At 45.6% G+C, this 21,842-nt stretch overlaps 2 long non-coding RNA genes across 2 annotated transcripts in view; both read left to right on the top strand.

The window, feature by feature from the left end:
- Positions 1-2,834: 2,834 nt before the first annotated feature.
- LOC146298808 (uncharacterized) lies at positions 2,835-3,375 on the top strand. Its single transcript, XR_014732305.1, has 3 exons — positions 2,835-2,907; positions 3,002-3,134; positions 3,237-3,375. It is a non-coding gene; the product is annotated as an uncharacterized LOC146298808 (long non-coding RNA).
- A 10,812-nt stretch (positions 3,376-14,187) lies between these two features.
- The window catches only part of LOC146298807 (uncharacterized), a 30,008-nt gene continuing 22,353 nt past the window's right edge, over positions 14,188-21,842 (top strand). The window contains exon 1 of the long non-coding RNA XR_014734535.1: positions 14,188-16,358. This is a non-coding gene — a long non-coding RNA (uncharacterized LOC146298807). The remainder of the gene's footprint in view (positions 16,359-21,842) is intronic.

Genomic DNA, 21,842 nt, shown 5'->3' with positions numbered 1-21,842 from the left:
AGCCTGATGAGCGGAGGGCGCCAACATACCAGGAGGTACTGGAACAGCAGGTGATCTCCCCCCCCCCCCCCAGCTCTATCAGTTGGAAATCAGTACCAAAATACACCAAATGCAATTAGTTCTGCTCATAGATAATGTTTCGGGATTGAAAGAACAAACTCACCATAATGTGGACTGAACTGTAGAACATGGAATGTTCTTCATCAACTTTGATGTGTTGTGGTTCAAATTGAGATATGGAGACTGAAATTTCAAGGCGGACCTTGTGATGGTGGCATGTAAGGTTTTTGACAGAAAGGGTAGAGAAAAGGGAGTAGGTAGCCTTTTGGTCAGATGAAACAGAGCAGTTGTACATCACAGTAGATTTGTGTTTTTTATACGTTACTTTAATTAACAAAGGGGATCCTTCCCATTTAGAGCCTTTAGCGACTCTGTTTCATAATGAAATAATCATTATGCTTTTATAACCTGATAAAGGTAAATACAAGACCATCTTTATTCACAAAGGACTAATTATTTGAGTTGTGCAAGTTGAAAGTCTCATGTTCATGATGATGTCATAGTGTACGCTGACTGTGTCTATCCTCAAACCTCTGGTACATGTAGTTCCAGGCGAGTCAGTATTCCTCACCAAATTATTTTTTAACCTTGAATCCCTGCAGATCCAGGAGAAGCAGGAGCGCCGGAGGCTGGAGAAGGCAGAGAGGGACCGGGCTGAGGCCAAGCTGGAGGCCGAAATAAGAAACTATGACCCATGGGGCCGGGGAGGGTGCGGCGCACCCCTCAGAGACACCCAAGGGGACCTCATTAGTACGTTGTAGCATGGTTCACTTACATTCCATGTTGGCTCACCCTACAGGATTGCATAGGTTGACTGGACTTCAGTTGATGGCAGATATTTCTGTGTATAGTGTCTGACTGTACTTTGCCTGTCTAGCTGACCTGAAGCAGATGCACAAGCAGAATGAGGAAGCTTGGCTGAACCCCGAGACCTCTCTGAAAAAAGCCACCAGGCCCATCCCGAGAGAGGACAGACTGCCTCCCATCAACACAGTCTCTGGTAGACAGTCACTGCACCAGCTGGCACACTGCAGACATCACATCATTTCACGCAAATGTAATACACACGTACACAAAATGCATATGACTGTTCTACTTTACCTTTGCAGGTTTTGCCCCTGTCCAGACCTCAATGTATGCCAGAGGAAATGTGTTTCCTAACCAGCCAACGCTTCATCAACTCACTGAACTGGATAAGTATAAGCTTGCCCTAAAACAACAGGTACTGTGTGGTATGGTTTGGGATGTGTTCTGTTTAGATTTCAAGACCCTGGCCTCTGATGGCTATAGGGTCTTTTAGCTTCAACAAGCCATTGATTTGCAGGATGTTGTGTACTGTACACAAACACACGCACACGCACACACACACACACAGGCACATGATTTTGTATAACAAACCGTTTACCTTTTGGGCCCTGTCCAGATTGAGGAGAAGCACCTTAAGGAGACAGAGGAGAAGGAGAAGCTACGTCTGGAGGAGGCGAAGGAGGAGAGGAGGCTGGCAGAGCAGAGGGCTCAAATAAAGAGGAGAGAGTTTGACGAGGAGAAGGACATCCGAAAACTCAAGGAGATGGAGGTCAGCTGGGCACTGATGGGCTAGGAGGGATTTGGCAGAAATGACTGTATATGCGTTTGCAATATACAGTATACAAGTTATCTTATGTGGACCACACACTCTTGAATAACAATGCTGAACAATCTTGATAGTAGAATTCGATTTTTATGGTGTGGACAATAAACACTTGACGTAAGGGTCGATTTTAAGCCAGTGTAACATGTTCTTGTAACTCAGCTGTTATTGGCTCAATAAAGTTTTGTGTTCTTCTTGCAACAGAAAAGGGGCAAAAACAAGGAGCTGGTCCGTCTTGCAGCGGAGAAGAGGAAAGAGGTGGAGGAGAAGAACAAAGAGGTGGAGGAGAAGGAGATTGCTGCTGGGAGGATGCGCTATGAGAAAGAGAGACAGGCGCGCATTCAAGAGGTGAGAGGACCACAAAACTTCATTAGAAAGATTTGAACAAACAGAAATATCAGTATGATCCCCATCTTACTGTCTATCTGCAGATGCAAAGGGAGTTCTCGCCCCCCATCCCCACCCTCCAGAAGAGACACAGGGCCCCCCAGTCCACCCCCAGTCCCCCCAGCATGGACAGCAGACGATCCACCTCCTCCATGTCTGTAAGTTACCCGCTTGCATAAACCATAAACGTGCTATGCAGTGCATCATCTGAAAACGGGTAGAAACAGACGTCTCTTTCCCTCACAGACACCTTTTAGGAGTGTTCTCTTTCAGGAGTGTTCTTGTGACTCAGCTGTTATTAGCTAAATCAAGTTTGGTCTTCTCCTTTTACAACAGCAAACGGCCAAAAACAAGGAGCTGGTCCGTCTCGCAAAGGAGAAGAGGACAAAAAAGGTGGAGGAGAAGGAGATTGCTGCTGGGAGGATGCGCTATGAGAAAGAGAGACAGGCGCGCATTCAAGAGGTGAGAGGACCACAAAACTTTATTAGAAAGATTTGAACAAACAGAAATATCAGTATGATCCCCATCTTACTGTCTATCTGCAGATGCAAAGGGAGTTCTCGCCCCCCATCCCCACCCTCCAGAAGAGACACAGGGCACCTCAGTCCACCCCCAGTCCCCCCAGCATGGACAGGAAATGCCCCGCCACCCCCATGCCTGTAGGTTACCGCTTGTATAAACCATAAACGTAGTATGGAGAGCATGGTCTGAAAACAGGTAGAAACTGATGTCTCTCTTCCCCCCACACACCTTTTAGACGGGTTCTCTTTCAGGGCTCCAATCCCAGACACCTTCTGTCCCAGCTGTTAGGAAGGAGCTGAGAGCTGCAGGTAACACACACACACAAACACAAAATGTTCCATATAACTAGAACCAACACATTGTACATTAGTTGTAACTGGTATGTGTGTGTATGTGTGTCAGACGGCCTACCAGAGTACAAGAAGGAAGTCCTCTGTAAATTGTCTGCAATCCGTAAAAAGCTGCTCAGAGAGCAGAAACGGGCGGAGGGCCAGATGATGCGCTCAGAGTGAGAGGAGCTGGACTCACTTGACAGGTAACACCCTCCACTACTGGGGCACTACTGCAAAGTTTAGGGGAGAGTAGAACAGAGTTTGGTCATGAAGTATGAGATGCTAAGTTTCTCTATGTGACTTAGGATGGAGGCTTCAAGGAAGTTTATCAGACTGCCAGATGACTACATCCTGTCAAAGAGGGTGGACCCAAAGAACTCTCTCTCTCTCTGTCTGTCTGTCTCTCTCTCTGTCTCTCTCTCTCTCCCTCTCTCTGTCTCTCTGTCTCTCTCTTTCTCTCTCTCTCTCTGTCTCTCTCTTTCTCTGTCTCTGTCTCTCTCTCTCTGTCTCCCTGACTCTCTCTCTCTGTCTCTTTCTCTCTCTCTCTCTCTCTCTCTGTCTCCCTGTCTCTCTCTCTCTGTCTCTCTCTTTCTCTCTCTCTCTCTCTGTCTCTCTGTCTCTCTCTTTCTCTCTCTCTCTCTTCTCTCTCTCTCTCTCTCTCTCTCTCTCTCTCTCTCTCTCTCTCTCTCTCTCTCTCTCTCTCTCTCTCATTGGCTCTCTGAGAATAGAATGTCTTCTAGACTGCAACCTTCTTCACCCTAAGAATCCATTAGATCATAAAAAGTTCTGGAAAAAAGTGGAGAATAAATGGCAACTTATCACTTCTGGAAATTAATTGCTTGTTGAGTGAATTAAAACTAGTTTGAATAGCATCATCATTAGAACTGCATCAGTTGATGTCTGTATTAGGCTATTCACATTTGAATGTCCATTTTACTTGAATTGCTGTTGTACATTTTGTTGAAAACGTAGTGGACTGACTAAAAAAAGGTCCACTGTGGATACTTATTAGTTGGTGTAACTGAACCAATTGTCTTTGTCACACAAACTCATTACATAAGACTCAAGATAGACTGGACACAACTTTCTACACGAACTTTCACAAATTCTACCATCATTTCCCTTCCAGCAAATTCTTTCTTTTGGTTAAACCATTAATGACAGATTTTCCCCTTGTAATATTAATACGGCATAACAACAGAACTCGTTCCACTGGTAGTATTTTTGGATGACACACATTCTGGTTCACCATATTTATCAATTACAACAACGTTGATAGGAACAATTATTCCGATTACTTTAGGATACATTTGGGGCCCCCCCTCCACCTAACCGTTTAGCGCTATCCATTCTCTTGTCTGCGTCCCCTCTCTGCTGGGCTCGAGCTTTTGTTCTGCCCTTCCTCTCAACTACTGTCCTGCCTCTCCAATCCTATCCCCATCACCTTACTCCCCTGTAGTGGTTGTTTGTTTATCTAGTGGTCATTAGGGGTGATTAGGTCACCTTGACCTCTAATACACACTCCCTTGACCTGTCAGCGGGCTCCTGAGCATTTCTCTCTGCCTGCTTAGCTCCCACAAGATGCATGTCACAGCACACATGCACGCACCCATACAAATGCTTCTTCTCTCCTTCAGAGAGATGTTGGCATACGATGTAGCACCTTGTTTACCTGGTGATGCAACACTGCGCGCGCAGGCTCGCCACTGGGCTATCTGCCCTTCACTCTACCCATCCAGTGGGATCCAGAACATCTGGCTGTCTGTCTCTCTCCCTTCCTATAGAACCCCAGTCCCTAGCTCATCCTAACCACAACCCCTCGCCCTTAATGCCTAAACCTCAACCAGGCCTCCCTTAGCCTGCACTGACCTTTGACCCCACCCATTCCTAACCTTAACCTTCCCTGGGGCTAGAACATCTGGCCTATGGCCAATCCTAACCTCAACCCTCGTCCCTAATACCTAAAACTCAACCAGGCCTCCTCTTGGACCTCGGTTGACCTCTGACCCTTGACCTCCCTAACCCCAACACCTTAGGCTTTCCTAAACTCAACCTCTCTCTAGCATATTCTTTAACCCTCTGGTCTAGCCCTACTTCTCCACACACACATCATCACAACACCTCTCACACACGCACACACACCCTTCTATGTGTCTCTCTCTCTCTGAACTTAACGCTACTGTTTTTTCATTCCAGATTACCACGATTCATCCTTCCAGGTATACAATGTTGTCCTCTCCCCATCCCTCTCTCTCCTCCTCCCCCTCTCTCTCTCTCTCTCACTTTTCCTCTCTCCTCCTCATATCTTTTCCCTAGCTTGTTTAATCTCGTTTACCGCTTTTGGTGGACCACTGGAGGCCGCCTGGATGGCAAGGGATGCGCCTTTGAATTTTTTGCATTCTCCATGTCACCCAGGTTCTGTTCTGTTGATCTGTAGTCGTAGGACGGCCACATTTGCCTGCTCCCCCCTTTTATTTGGCTATCGCCTGATGAGTCCTAGCCTAGTAATGGACGAAACCGGTCTCGACGCACATCCACCTCCCAGCCTTACCCCTCCCACCCACCACGCCCTCATACCCTCACTCCGATCCCCATCATTGCCCCCCCCGCCCCTCTCTTACCCTATCGCACGCCATTCCCCGCTTCCTTGTCTGCGCCCACACCTCCCCCCCTCTTCCAAGCCCCTAGAGGCCAATGGGTCCTGCACAGGAACCCTCCCGCCCCTCTCCTCCCCCCTGGGTCTACACTGACCACCACTGGCCCTAGGCCCCCACCCCTGATCCCGACCACTTCCACCTCCTCTTCCACCCCCACTCACTCTGCCCCGACTCCCGCCTATGTCACCTGCCCCCCCCTTATGTCCCCACCCTGGCCCTGAGAGGGACTAGGCGTACCTCCCACGGGATGACGGCGGCGCGCACCAGAATCCCGCGCCCGCTTCCCCTATACACCCGCCATGACCACGGAGGCTTCAAACACCTCTGGACCATGACTCCTATTCTGAGCACGGTGGTCATGGGGGACTCCAACCTCCACCGCCTCCCTCCTATTGGGAGTGCTTATGTTCAGGTGGACTGCTACCCAGGAGCTAAATTTGGCCATGCAGCCAATATCTTGAGTAGCGTCAGAACGCCAGTCCAGCGCGTCACTCGTGTCATCCTGGCTTTTGGCCTTAACAATAGGTCCATACCCCTGGACCTCACCACCCGCCAAATACGGGATCTCTACGCCCGGGCCACCACTGCCTTCCCCTCTGCCTTCATCCTTATCCCCCTCATAAATGCCAACCCCACCCTATCACGGGCAGAGAAGGACACCATCCACACCATCAATGGCTACCTGGCCATGCAGGTTCCCACTATCCCCCTCCTCCCCTCCCACCTTTTCCACATGGACCCTGACAGGATCCACTGGACCACACACACAGCTGGGGCCATCCTTAACCACTGGTCCCCGTTCCTCAGCTAAAGGCCCTGACATTCCCCGCCCGCTAGCACGCCCACCTACCTCTGATCTCCCCCATCAGAGTATCCCAGCGGGGTCTGGCCCTTAGCTCGTCCTCCAGACTACCCCTTTACCCAGTTCCCATCCACCCTCATGCTTCTTCACCTTAGTGATGCTGGCATATGTCCACCATTCTCCATACATATATATATATGTATATACACACACACCCCCTCCACCCCGCCATCCGGTCCCCTCCGCCCTCATGCTTCTTCACCTAGTGACTGCTGGCATCACCCCAACCCCAAAGCCCCTTCTCTTTCCCCCTCCCCCTCCTCCTCTCTCCCTCCCCCCTTCCCCCCTCCCCCCGCCCACCAGGACGGGACTACCCATCATCATCATCACACGCCCTCTCATCCCTGAGGAGACGCGTGCCTCTCATCCCTGAGGAGACGTGTACCCCCCGGAACGCAGCCTCCGGCGGCGTTTGGGATTGTGTTTGCCAACGGTCGCTGGGGACCTTGTTGGTTTCACTCCACGTCTGCTCCTATGGTAATACCCCCCTCATGCTCCTTCACCTCGGTGATTGCTGGCATCACCCAATACAAAACCCCTCATCCTCTCTCCCTCTCTCCCTTTTCCTCTCTCTCTCTCCCCCCCACCCACCAGGATAACACGCCCTCTCATCCCTGAGGAGAGCGTGCCCCTCATCCCTAAAGAGACGTGTGTCCCCCGGAACGCCGCCTCTGGCCACGTCTACTACCTATCCTGTCCTAGGGTAATAACCTCTAATTGTCTCCTTGTTTGTATGGTGTCTGTATTATCTGTAGTCATGTTGTCAATTCATGAGGTAGCACAGTCACTAGGACTGATGGTGGTGTTAGCTTTTGTCATTTTACTCTAGCCTTAGTCCTGTTCATTGGCATGTCTGGTTGGATTAGGAGGAGTAGTCCATGGTGCCTGACCTTTGTTTGCCTCTGTTAATTTCCCTTTCCCCTCCTTCTCTCTCTCTCTCTCTCTCTCTCTCTCTCTCCTTCCTCCTCGGTGCCTCTCTGCTCTCTGTGTCAGGCGGCGGGCTGCCATGAGTAACTAGGCCTGGGTTCTCTTCGGAGTTCCTGGAGGGGCTCGGCCCCTACTCTCTCTGTGGGTGATCCAAGGTCCCTGGAAGTGTCCGTGCACGTTTACCCCGACCTTTGCTGATCTTCGGATCTTGAATGTCATTGTGAGTGGGTTTTTTACTATCCTCCCTACCGCCTAAACCTACAGGGTCTCGGTCTTCATGCCACGGGGGGATGCCAACGACTTTCCCCTCTGGGGCTCGTCGGAATCTCTGGTTAGCTTGCACCTCCTCCCTCCACCGCGCCCTCCTTTGTGCTACACGACTCGGTTTAGGAATTAGGCACGTTCCTTCTATCGGTGCACTTGTCGCCCCTATCGGAAACACGTGGTCAGTATTGTTTAGGCTCCTTCCCTTACTACTACTGTGTGTTGGAATGGCATGCATATTCATAGTTTAGGTAGGTTATACGCTTGCTGCCTTCATACACACCCGTACTCCCCCTCAAATAGGGCTGTCCCCTGATCATGTCACCCATAATAATAATAATAATAATACAATATTAATTTCATAACATACTGTAATTTAATATAATAATACTAGGAGGTAATGTGACAGAATTAGAGCCATATTTACACCCCTCCCATTACTTCTGTCACCACTAGGGCCAATCTTACCCGGTTGGACCTCCCTAGAAGCCCCCGGGCCCTTATGGCCTCCTCCCACTCCCATCACCATTCCCAGGGTTTGGAAGTGTTGCTGGCCACATTTGGGATTGACTCAACGAGGTAACGGGTGTTTCAGCCATGTAAGCGCTGGGATGACTCCCGCCTTTTGCTCTCTCTGCCTTATCCTTGTGACTTGATTGGAGACCCAATGGGTGGGCTAACCCTACATTCTACAAGGAACCCAGGTTATATAATCGGGATGATCCCAGCGGATGGGGGTCATTTTATCCCTACCATCTAGCAATAGAAATAGGTCCATCAAAAACAGTGTTACTTATAACACTTACTTTAATATTAATATAAATATACCATCATCACCCTTTTATCCATAATATTTACGTATTCCCCCTATCGGGAACCGGCCCAGATTAATCTGTGTCTAGGTGACCCCCCTGGGGGTCGCCTTCTCCCTTCTCTGTGGCCTTTTATCTCCCTAGAACTCCTTAGCTGACCCATCTTTAGTCCCGGGATCTCTGGCCTCCTGATATAACCTGGCTCCCACCTATAACATGCCCCTCTCTCTAGGAGGGCTCCCTCACCCTGGGGAGCCCTCGGCCTGTTGGGCACTCCTCTCTCGTCCTCGATCTCGGCTTCTCACTCATTAGGGGGCTTCTCTTTCTCCCTTTGGAGAAAGGGGGCCCCACGTAACAGTACATAATTGAGGTGGCGAGGCCCCATGGAACCCCGCCCCTCTCCCACGTGTCCACAGAGTTCAGTGAAGCGCCCCGCCCCGCGCTGACGTCACCAGGGCAGGCCTTCTCTGGTGTCATGGCGCGGGGGTCGTCTGCTCTCTCCTCTGTATCCGATTCGGGGGGGTCATATTGTATGACTCACAATATGATTAATCGACAACATGATGATAATAGTGTTTATTATTATGATGATGGTAGCTGTCTCTTGATATCTGTTTGTTGTCTATTGTGCACTTAGTCTGATGCTGGGCCTCCTGTGGGGAGAGATAGTACTTCCTATCATGGGTCTCACACCGTCATCGACTGCGTTCGCGCGTCTGGCCTCCTCGTCTGTATTCCTGTCCATGCTAGGAGCTGTCCCTGATGTTCCCCTTGTCACAAAGTTCCCTCCGGGGAACGACTTGACGGTGGTCTCCGGGGGTATCGACGAATGGGCTGACCGGAATCACATTGTGGGGGACCTCTCAGGGTGGTGTTGGCGGGTCTATGGAACCAGGTTGGTTCTAGCATCAGAAGGTCTGTCTCTGGTGGCACCCTGGATTTTGTCTCCTCACGGATTAGTTCGATACTTACCCCTTGGTTGCGCTCCTTCCCGCTGCTTTCCCCCTCCCCCCTTTACCAGAGATGGACCCCGAGTTGTGTGGCACGGCGTTCTCCCGCTCTACCCCCGGTTGAGACTTACTGTATGCTTCTCCTGGTGCTGAGCGGCGCTGATTAGGCCTTCTAGCCTTTTCAGAGGGCATGCCATGTCTACAGGTTAGCCATACTAATAGTGAGTTTTACTTATGCCTTTCTCCCTTTTAGATTTATATCATTATCTCTACTCTTCTAGTTTTCTCAGGACCGGGACTCTCTCTAGTCTGGTTCTGCATAGCCAGTCCTCTGTGTTGTGTTATATCTTGTTTAGCCAGGACCTTCTCTGGTCCCGTATTACATAGTCTATCCTCTATATTGTATTGTGTTTTGTAATAACTTGTCCCAATAGCTCCCCTTAGCCTTCACATGTCATTCTAGTTTAATCCCCCTGACCCTCACCCTGTTTTTCCCTCTCTACACTACGCCTCCTGCCTTCCTGTGCAGTTCTCGGCGCTGAGAGGAGGTGACATGCTGTGAGACGGCCCTCTAGATCTCCCTCCAGAACACCCGTCTCCCTCCTGCCTCCCCTCTGAGACGCCCCACCCCGCCCTTCCTACACACTCCCCCACAGAGCTGCTGACGAGATGACAAGAGATGGCAGTGCGACCGGATTGACCTGTTACACGCCTCCCTCATCTCCTGAGAAGCCAGCTCCACACCTCACACTGACTTTAATTGATCCACAACAGACACTCCAGTTGCCACGGGACTCTGGGACTACCCCCCCTCATCACTGATGCACGTCCCTGTGGCCAACACTGTACTAATTACTCCACGATGTGCCTGTAAACCTGCCGCACTATTGCTTTGAATGTCTATTTCAAACTGCACGGATTTCTGGTTTACCCTATTGCACTTGTGGTGTTGTACAAATTCATCGCATTTCCCCACCCCACGATAAGCCTGTAAGCCCTCTGTATCATTGCATTGAATGTCTATTTCAATAGGCACGGGTCTGTGGTTTACCCCCCATACACTTGTGGTGTGGTATGTTTATCTTATATTTATCACAATTAATACACCTGGTTTAATTGCACTGGTGGTGTCCTACTTTCATTTCCTATACACCCTTACCAAATCCCTCTAACGTAGGCTCACCACTCAACATGGACACCAGTCTGGTTTCTCCCCACAGATGTAACCCTACCTGTGATGTAATGTCCCCTTGCAGGTTATCAGCTACCTCTGATTTACCTCGCATAGTCCCCCTCACTCACCAGTTTCCCCATTTGAGAACTGGGATCGTTTTATCGCTCACCCTATTCATGGCCACCTGCTGTCCTAACGGTGCTACTGCACGTCCCACTGCCCTGGTAGTTGTTCTAACCTCTTATCTACACCTTAGACACATTATTAATACATTACTGATCCTTACTGATTTCTCTCACATTTACTGATCACATGGGTTCTATCCTAATATTATTTCTTATGCACTCTAAGCTAATATGTCCTTTTGTCTCCTCTACTAATAACACTGACATTCTCATTAGATGATTACATGCCCTCACATAATATAATTACGACACACTCCATGCCATGTCCAATCATTCAGTACTTGCCTTCACATAACATAACAACTCATCACTCCATGACAAATTTCTCTTCCCCTCTCTTTCCCACATAATTCTTTATTACACATTTTTCATCACTGATCATTGATGGGGTCTCCCTTTTTACTCTCAATATCCCTACAATCCCTTCTCTGTTTGTGTGTGCCTGTCCTCCCCTTCTCCCTCCCTCCGCTGCTCATTTGGAGCTGCGGGCTTCTCTAGGGAATTCCCTTCCTGTGACGACGCGATCTCTGACGTCACCGCTAAGATCTCCGTTTCTTTCATTTCAACTTTCTTGTCCATCAAACGGTCTCTTCCGGTCCCCTCCGCTGTAGCTTTCGGCAACGTAACTCCCGCCCCCTCCGACCTGCGATTGGCCCTCTGGGGCCACGCACTTGAACTCGTCCTTTCGTCTATTGCACTTCTGGGCGCAGCAACGAAAATCGCCGCACCTGAAATTAAACTTTAAAATTGGTAATTATCAATTATTTCTTTGACATTTCCAAATTTTAACACGTTTCCCTAGATTATCTTAAATCCGCCCTAACGTTTTTCCTCTTAAAAAACATACTTTAATCTCGTTTTAACCCCGTTTTCACCGTGTTTCAGTCTCTATAAACTTCAGTCGTCCGCCATCGCCGCACCACCTACTCCATCGCCTCACGCCCCGTCCTCCCATCTCCCGTTCGATAATTAATGTAAGTATTTCTCTCCTCGCTGTAAATGTATAGTTGTCAATTGTTTTATTACATTTCTGACATAGCTGCGGGTTCTCCTCCTGCGTTCCGTCCATTCCATCTAACTACCTGTCCATTGTCATGCTAATTTCGCCGTTCACTTTGAGCGGCGCTAGCCCACCTCCATTAGTAAGACCTTTAAATTCCCCTCCGCCATCTTGATGAGGGCCCCCCTCAATAGTAACAGGAATAGTTTCCTACAGTTCCAGTAGTTTCTTATCATAACAAATGACTCTTCCAATTGATAATGCCCACACATAACTCCCTATATTTTTACCCCAAAAATAACTTATTTACACTAACAATGATAGGAACAATTGTCTAAAACACTTTAGGACATGTTGGGGCCTCCCCTTCTATTCCCCTCACACGTTTAACACACAATTTTATGGTGCTTCAGTGTGTAACTGGGTTCATCATGCATACATAATCAATGTGTATATTGGCTTACTGCATTGATGTGTTGTTACTACACTCCATTCCTCTGCATGATGTATTCAGTGCATTCTGGCTCACTATATTTATCATTTATAACAAGAGTCTTAGGAATAATTGTTTAGAATGCCTTAAGGACACATCTAGCCCCCCCCCCCTCCCCTCTTTTCCCCTCACACGTTTAATGCTCTTCACTATGGTGCTTCAGTGTGTACATGGGTTCATCGTGCATATGCAATAATGACTTTATTGTTGCTCTTTGGGATCAAGCATCAATGTGTATATTGGCTAATTACATTGATGTCTTGTTACTACTATTTATCCCTCTGCATGATGTATTCAGGTGCATTCTGGTTCACCATATTTATCAATTACAACAACGTTGATAGGAACAATTATTCCGATTACTTTAGGATACATTTGGGGCCCCCCCTCCACCTAACCGTTTAGCGCTATCCATTCTCTCGTCTGCGTCCCCTCTCTGCTGGGCTCGAGCTTTTGTTCCGCCCTTCCTCTCAACTACTGTCCTGCCTCTCCAATCCTATCCCCATCACCTTACTCCCCTGTAGTGGTTGTTTGTTTATCTGGTGGTCATTAGGGGTGATTAGGTCACCTTGACCTCTAATACACACTCCCTTGACCTGTCAGCAGGCTCCTGAGCATTTCTCTCTGCCTGCTTAGCTCCCACAAGATGCATGTCACAGCACACATGCACGCACCCATACAAATGCTTCTTCTCTCCTCCAGAGAGATGTTGGCATACGATGTAGCACCTTGTTTTCCTGGTGATACAACAGGCTGTCTCTCTGCCCACCCAGTGGGGCTCGCAAAATGAGCAGGCAGACGCAGTTTCCTGATCATCTAGGACCTGGATGAGAAAGTAAATGGTATATTGGATCAATATTTAGCAACCACATATGGCATACATACTGGCGTATGACTATTAGTTTCACTGTTACCTCTGTATGGCACAGTGGGACGACAGTCACTGCAGAGAACAGTAATACATTTCACTCCTACAATATTCATAAATAATTGTTGAATGAACATGGTCACATAGATTAGGCTACTTGAAACATACATATGCCTGGGCTTCCAACCTGCTCCCACCAGGGTCTGAAAAAATGCCCCCTTCCATCATGGGGTGACCCTGATAGATATCCTAAAAAAGGGACGAGTTCAGGCAATTCAGCCTTGTACTTGTTGGCCTTAAAATATGTACAAGTATTGGCTTACCGTTTTGAATTATGGTTTTATTTTTTATTTGCTCCCACAATCGTTTGCCACTGCAGGGTTGCCACTGCAGGGTTGCAACTGAAATAATACAGCGACAAAAGTTTAACGTTGTGGAATGCACATGTGTAATTATGATCACATCTTCAACAAGTCATGTAGCTTACGCATTTACAGCTGCTATTTTATGCCAGATTGGCTGCAGCGACTTTGTTGAATTTTGCCTATATTATATGTCTGTATTCCTGATATGATTGTATTACAATATTTCACGCAAGAGGAGCAGACAAAGTTTGTAAGATTGTCTGCTCCTCCGTGAAATATGCGGCTCTTGTTTCGTCCATGTTTGCGATTGGACATACGGTGCAAACACCGCCCCTTTATGTGAACGCGCACGTCTCTAGATTGGAAAGCTCTGGGTTGACTTAGAGAATTGATAACCGCCGTCGTAGTACCGTTTATCGTGACTGCGATTGTTAGGCTTCGCGTAGCCGGGTAACTGAAAGTAATCCAGAGCATGTTGATCTTGATTCGTAGTACAGGCCCCTGTTATCCTCAAATTAACTAACATTGTTTGTCCTGGGGGTTAATTTAAGCCCAGCTATACTTCAACCCCAGCATCAGATGTGTACCCAGGGTTTTTGTTTTGTTTGTGTCAGGTGCTTTTGTTTGTTCGTATAGCTAATCGTTACTATGAATTATTCACACATGGCGATCAGAGTACCCTATAGGGATGCTCCAGCATGCTGCATGTTGAGGCTCTTACCCACTTTAACCCTATTTCTATGGAAGCGTTCATCGAGCTGGTAGATTCCTCGAAACCCATCAGCTGCCTTCTTGATCCCCTCCCTGCCAAACTTTGTAGGGAACTTCTCCCTATCATTGGACCTTCCATGCTTAGTATTATTAATGAATCTATTGTAACTGGACAAATCCCTGACAATTTCAAACAAGCTATTATTAAGCCCCTTCTTAAAAAACCAAACCTGGATCCAGGTTGTATTAGCAACTATAGGCCAATTTCAAATTTGCCATTTCTCTCCAAAATTTTAGAAAAAGCTGTGGCACAACAGCTAACTGAGCACCTCTCCTCAAATCAGCTTTATGAACCTCTCCAGTCTGGATTTCGTCTTCACCACAGCACTGAAACTGCATTAGCTAAGGTAGTCAATGATCTATTATTAGCCTCTGACGCGGGCTCTATCTCTGTTCTGGTTCTTCTAGACCTTAGTGCAGCATTTGACACTGTGGATCATGAGATTCTCCTGGAGCGTATGGAGAACTATGTTGGGATCTCTGGTACTTCACTTCAGTGGTTTAGATCGTATCTATCTGATAGATCACAATATGTCCACTATGATGGTTGCTCATCCAGGATCACTACTGTAAAATACGGAGTACCACAGGGTTCAGTTCTAGGCCCTCTGTTATTTTCACTCTATATGTTGCCTTTAGGAAACATAATTAGAAGCTCTGGGGTAAATTTTCACTGTTATGCAGACGATACTCAGCTATACATGTCCATAAAGCCTGGAGAATTTCCACATGCTATGGAAAAATGTGTTTCCGGGTTGAGAACTTGGATGACAGCAAATTTCCTTCTTCTTAATTCGGATAAAACCGAGGTTCAAATTTTCGGCCCTAAAAAATACAGAAATAATGTATCCAATCTGACCTTAAACTTAGATGGTGTCAAAGTATCTCAAAGCCAGTTGGTAAAAAAATTAGGAGTCACATTGGACCCAGACCTTTCGTTTGAGTACCATATTAAACAAATCACCAGAACTGCATTTTTCCATCTACGTAATATTGCCAAAATACTAAAATTCCTCTCAAAGGATGATGCTGAAAAACTAATACATGCTTTTGTTACGTCCCGATTGGACTACTGCAATGTGTTGTTCTCTGGCCTCCCAATTACCTACTTGAAAAATTTACAGCGGGTACAAAATGCTGCTGCTAGACTATTGACAAAAACAAGAAAGTTTGATCATATAACATCTACTCTTATCTCTTTACACTGGCTCCCTATCCAAGCCAGAGCTGATTTCAAAGTTTTACTACTAACTTACAAATCTCTACATGGATTGGCACCACTGTACCTCTCCGGTCTCCTTGCACCCTATTGCCCCGCAAGGACTCTAAGATCTCAAGATGCCGGCTATCTGGTAATACCCAAAATTAAGAAAAAAACTGCTGGAGGTAGGGCGTTCTCATATAGAGCACCTCTTCTCTGGAACAAATTACCTCTCTCAATTAGGGAGGCTGATACTGTTTCGACATTTAAAACTAGATTAAAAACGTTCCTGTTTAGTCAATCCTATGATTGTTAAATGTGTGTACTTTCTATGTAAACCTGGGGTGTGCGTTTGCCTATGTGTGTATTACATGTAACTTTTAAATTGTAATTTTAGCTTATGTTCACACTGCCCATTTAAATGTTACAAATAAAGTAAACCTGTTATTGTATATTGTTACTGTAATAGTTCCGTTGCTGTATATTTTAATTGTTATAGTTTACTAGTTGGAGACAACGGGGGGCTGGTTGTTTTCATCCTTATTCGTATAAATATAACCTATTTTAGAGTTGTTTCCCCTGGAACAGATTTCATGTTCCAACCAAGGGGGGCTGTCGCTGTCTTGGTGTGTGGGGCTGCATCACATACCCTCTTAGCTTTGTTAAATTGCTGCACTAGTCCACACTTGACCGGTGGGGATCTCATTCTATTACGACTGAAACTGTTTGCTGCTCCTGGCATTCTCTAATCCCTGTTCTCCTCTCTGTCCCCCCCACACATCCCTTGTGGTGTGGGGGGTCTGAGCTGTCAGGACCTGCCTGGTCGTCGGTCTACCAACGCTGGACCAGGTCGTCAACCGGAAACCAGCCTCCATGACGGCCAACAGCGAGTTTCCAGGTCCCATCCAACGTCTTTTATTTTTATTTAACCTTTATTTAACCAGGCAAATTGCTTGAGGTCAAATGACCTCTTTTTCGAGCAAGGCCTGGCCAAAATGGCAGCAGCTAGAATGAATCAAATACAAGACAAACATAAAAAGAAAGCAGACATGAGAAAACAGAGACAAAAGCACAGACATGAAAAAACAGAGACCAATACATTCCAATGGGTGAAAGAAAAACTATTTTGAGGAAAAAATACTACACACACTAAACATTTACACACTCCAAAATTCGCCATTAAGAAACACGTAATTCGAGTTTTAAAATCATTCATGGTGATGAGTTCCTGTAATTTGAGTGTTTTTTGTACAGTGTTCCAGGCTATAAAGCCGAACAATGGATTTTTGGTGTTTCAAAACCCATTGACACTGTATGACTATGTTTAGCTTGTGTTCTGCTCCTCTCTCTTGCCAACCGTCTCTGGAGGAGGGGATCCCTCTCTGAATTGCTCCTCCCAAGGTTTCTTCCATTTTTTCTCCCGTTGGGAGTTTTTCTGGGAGTTTTTCCTTGTCTTCCTTGAGGGTTTAGGTTGGTTGAGGGGCAGTTCTATGGGCGTATGTGAAGCCCTCTGTGACATGCTTGCGTGTAAAAAGGGCTATACAAATAAATTTGATTTGATTTGATTTAGGGAGTGCGTTTTTCCTGAAATATGTTTGGAATGTGTGGAATTACATTAGAATTACATTGTCTTGTGCCTCGTCTAATGGGCAGTTGTGTTTTTTGAGGGCTTTCATAATACGCTGGAAAAAAGGTGGAATATCGAATGAGTGATTAGGATTTGCTTGTCACGAATGGCATCTAAACTCTAATTGGTGTCTCAGCACTCAATTTTGCTCAATAAATTAACACTTTTTGCAACAGCTGAACTTGACTTTCCACACTGGGAGCATTCCATCAGAACAGGAAAGAAGATAAAACATTGGACATTGGATGAACACATTGAATAAAACGAGAATAAAATAGGCCGAACAAGGTAGTGTCAGTGTTCTTGTGTCCGATCCGCTAGGTCTGCCGTTTGATCGAGGGACTTGCGTCTTCGAAGGTGTTTTTTTATTTTCTCCATCATGTAGCTGAGGAAGGTGGTGCGGCAATTCTCCGGGGCCCAGGGATGTACAGGCCAAACTTTGTGCCTTTCGCCTTTGTGTATAATGGCACTGGCCTTGTTTTCCAAACCGACGGTGTCTGAAAAGCAAGAGGTCATAATACATGGTATCAGACGTGTGTGTGCATTGGTTGAGTGGGGCTGTTTTCTACGTGTGCCATTATGTCTGGTATAGTACAAAGACAGCACAGCTTTCTCACCCTTGATATCTAGCTCCTTCATTGACGATACAAAGAATGCCAGTTGTAGTTCAGAGAGCAACTCTCCTAATTGTAGCCGGCTTGTGGTCGAGCACACACTTCCCCAAGCCTGCATCAACCAGATACATCTCTGCTTCTTTTTCCTCCGGGGCAGATGTCGGAGGTTGCCCATGTGCCGTAGCATCTTGGCCTCCACCTCTGTGCACCGGGCAGCCGCCTCAGCCATCACCCTCCTCTGCACCTGTTCCAGTTCATGGGCAAGCCTGCCACACTCTGCCTTCAGCTCCTTCACCGTCTGCCCAACTGCTCCTTTTAGGGCGTCAACCTTTATGTCCAGCAGTTCAAACTCCGACAGCGCCATTTCTTCGTCGTTGCTCATGTTAGCCTTGTAAAAAACACAGACAGGTGATTGTTGGTGTCATTGACTAGCGTACAGTTACAGTTACTGATGGCCATTCATAGTCTCTTAGAGTAACACCCTTCAAGGGGCCTGGCCAGAAATGAAAGGTTGTCGTTACACTGCCTGGTGTCTGATTGCACAATTTGGATTATACATATTATCTGTCACAAAAGTATTCATCAGTCGGTTTGGTGAAGGAGGCTATGCCCATCCATGTGTATAGTAGCCTATAGTAGATTATGAATACGTCGACAAAAAAAGGCTGAGGCAAGATGGGCGCATTGCTCGGGACGAACAAACGTTTTATTAAGCCCTATACATGGCAAAGTTAAAAATCGTCACGACATTTAAGTATAGTACGATGATAGGAGACCGACAAAACACGGACCACGGAGTCACACACTGCTAGAAAGGCATTGAAACACTTACTTTTGTAATCGAAAACAGTTTAACCTTGTCGTTGCTGTCGGTCAGTTGGTATGAACAGAAGACAAATACCATCTATGGCTGTTAAGTTTTGGCCTGCTTCTATTGGTCTAAAAGCTAACAAGGGTCAATTGGAGTTAACTCCCCTTCCACGTTGTTGTGCTGTTACCAAGTAAATTCTAACATCGAAACAAGTCTACGTTGGCCCCCTAATGTTTGTATATGTGAGTCTGGAAACAAACAAGATGTTGTTTGGAGGACATTTGAGAATGGTTTTCGATCAATATTTATTCTAGATTCACTGTGACCAGGATTACTTAACGTCATCGTCCATACATGTAGAGCCGAAAAGTAATCTGCTCTTACACTGCCATCTAGTGGGCACTTTAGCGAACTTGGCAAAAACACTGTTTTGATACATTGCATTATTACAGATTTACAAAAACACTGTGAGTAGTATTTGGCAAGTATTGTTTCAATCCTTTACTGCAGCCATTATGATGTTTCTGTGTGTATGTGTGTGTGGGGGGGGAGGTTGTCTTGCACAATGACACCCTGCACATTGCAATTTACACTGTTGTATCGTTCTCTTGCACTATCTGTTTATTTTAGGTTATATTGTAAATTATGACTACTTATATTTTATTTTATTTCCCTTAGTATTAGCTAGACCCCCCTTAGTATTAGCTAGACTTTGCTCCTTTTGTATAGTTGTCCACATATTTAAGTTTTCAATATTCCTATATGTTTAATGTATGCACCTCCCTGCCAAAGTAAATTCCTTGTTTGCGCAAACATTCATGGCGAATAAATTCCCTTCTGATTCTTCCCTTCTTCCTTCTGATTGGGGTGTGCTTGCCTTCGGCGAGCACAAACCATTGTTATCTCACATATATATTATTATTATTCTTTTTGCCCCCATAAAACTTTGTTAATATTTGGACTACATAGACAACCTAGGTGTCAAGCGTTTCGTCTTGGTAGCGATTGAGTTGCTTGTATTGGGATTTACGTTCTGTTGCACGGTTTAAGTAGAAATTAAGTTTTTGTGGCGAAAAGTGAAGCTAACGGTGGCAAACTTGCTAGCCACAGTCACTGACGTTACTAACGTCACGAAAACACGCTTGACTACATGTAGCAGAACAGTTTAGCAGCTCATTAACTTCTGGGAGATGATAGGCTAACTAGAAACGCCACAAGCAAAGAGAACAGGGTGATAACTATTTACTAAAAATTATGAAATGTAGTGTACAATATGATGTACGCATTGTTATTAAGCTAGTACATCTATTTTCGGAAACAATAATCTGCGACTGAGGTGTTAGCTTCATGAGTCTTGACATAGTTTCTGTTGCCCGGGCGACACAGGGCACATACATACAACATAACTCTACATCTGTTTTCAATCTTTAATTAAACATTCCTCACAAATACATTTTCGTTTTTAGATTTATTATTTCATTAGTAAACGATTTATTATTTCATTAGTAAACGATTTGACTAGCAAAAAAAAGTGTGATATGAAACACTTGTGAAACGTGTAATCTGATGATCATAGCTAGAGATAGCTAGCTAGTCTAGCTCTACTTTCGTAAACAGTGTACAGTAACAGTAAAGGGTCTCCTATTTTCACAGAGGAGTTGGCTCTAGCTGTTTCCCCGGCACATCTCTGCTACTATCTGTTATCAAAAGTGTTAGACCGTAAGTTAGAGCTAGAGCTAATTTGCGACCTTGTAGTCTTCCGTTCCAGATCGCTTCGGCCTAGGGAGGTAGCCTACGGTACTGTACAATACGAGTGGCAGCTATAACGACAAATTAGTTAATCCTACACCTAATTTTCTACTTTTCGTCTTCCGTTCCAGACCGCTTTCGGGGTTACTTGACAATTCGTCCAGCCACCAGATAGTGCCATACTGTAGTAGCCAGATATGTATATATATATATATTTTTTTTACATCTAGTCAGTTTTGTTATCTTTGCGCTGTTGGTTAGCTAGAATACAAAGTCATTCTTTACAATCAAGCAAGTTAAATGTTCGGTTTACATAGTTACAGGCCTACACGTTACAACAGATCAGAGTGGTATACAAAGATGCCTTTTACATTCATACGTTTCTGAGCTTGCTTTTAAATAACATAAAACATATGTATTAAGATGCTTTTATGAATCATCATGACCTACACCAGCTTGCGATCCACTTTTGGGTCAAGACCCACCACTTGAGAAACACGGTCCTACAAATAGACAAATGCAATATACGTCCCATAGCTTACACGGGACCCTTTCAATACAGCAAAGCTCGGTGTTCATTTTTGAATCATTTGCCCTTGAGAGGACTAATTAGTCGTTGAAGAAGCAGGCTGTCTTTCTAATGTTGGGCAACCAACAAGTTGTTTAAAATCTGATTAGAATTGACTTTCTAAGTTTCATCCTGAGCTTCATTTGGCCTCCTTCTCTTCCAACCAACCAGTAGGCTAACACCACTCCTCCAGCTGAGTAATATATGTAATTTTACAAATATATATTATCAAGGGAACATAATGGTCTTGGAACTGCAGTCATACACTTCAATGCTTTTGAAATATGTCCTATTGTGTTTACCTGTGTGTGAGACCTCTGCTGTCTGGTTTGCTGAGGTGGGAAGTCTGGAAAAGTATATCAGTTGCACATGTGATGAAGAATTATTAACACACTGTTGTAATCATGACGAAGGAGAAAACAATCATGGTACTATATAACTGATGTGAAACCACTAAATCACCTTTGTGCATTTATATGATGTATTATTTTATATTATTGAAAAATCACCTTTGTGCATTTATACGCTATATTATTCTATAGTATGGATAACCAGATGCAATTGAGTAGATGGATTGAAAAGTAACATTAAACATAGAAGAAATAAGCCAGACATGGAAGCCCAGATAAGCAGAGTTTGAGAGCCGGAGGAAAACGTATATGTGTGTAGGCCTCAACCATAAAAAAACTACAAGGCCCAGATAGAGAGAACTACAAGCGACTGAGAACAAATTTATGGATTTGAACTCCAGGTGACCTGAACTACAAGCCTCGCGTGGCCACAGTGTTGGGGAATGGCCAGGCTATGCAAATTCTGTGACAATGTGACAACATGTACTGTGCCAATGAGAAATCATCAAAATATTGAAGGTAAAATATAAAAGCAAATGTCCGGAGAAAAATTTCAGTCTGATCTCGAGACCATGCTCCCGTTTGTTGGAATCAATCCTCTGTGTTAGATTCGAATAAACACTTTGCATCATACTCTGCTCCCGTTTTTCGTGCTGTTTTGAA

Source organism: Hypomesus nipponensis, chromosome 3, assembly GCF_054491055.1.
Source record: "Hypomesus nipponensis isolate SF chromosome 3, ASM5449105v1, whole genome shotgun sequence".
Lineage (NCBI taxonomy): Eukaryota > Metazoa > Chordata > Actinopteri > Osmeriformes > Osmeridae > Hypomesus > Hypomesus nipponensis.
Note: the sequence above shows the minus strand (reverse complement) of the source record. Positions and strands in the feature narration are given on the sequence as shown.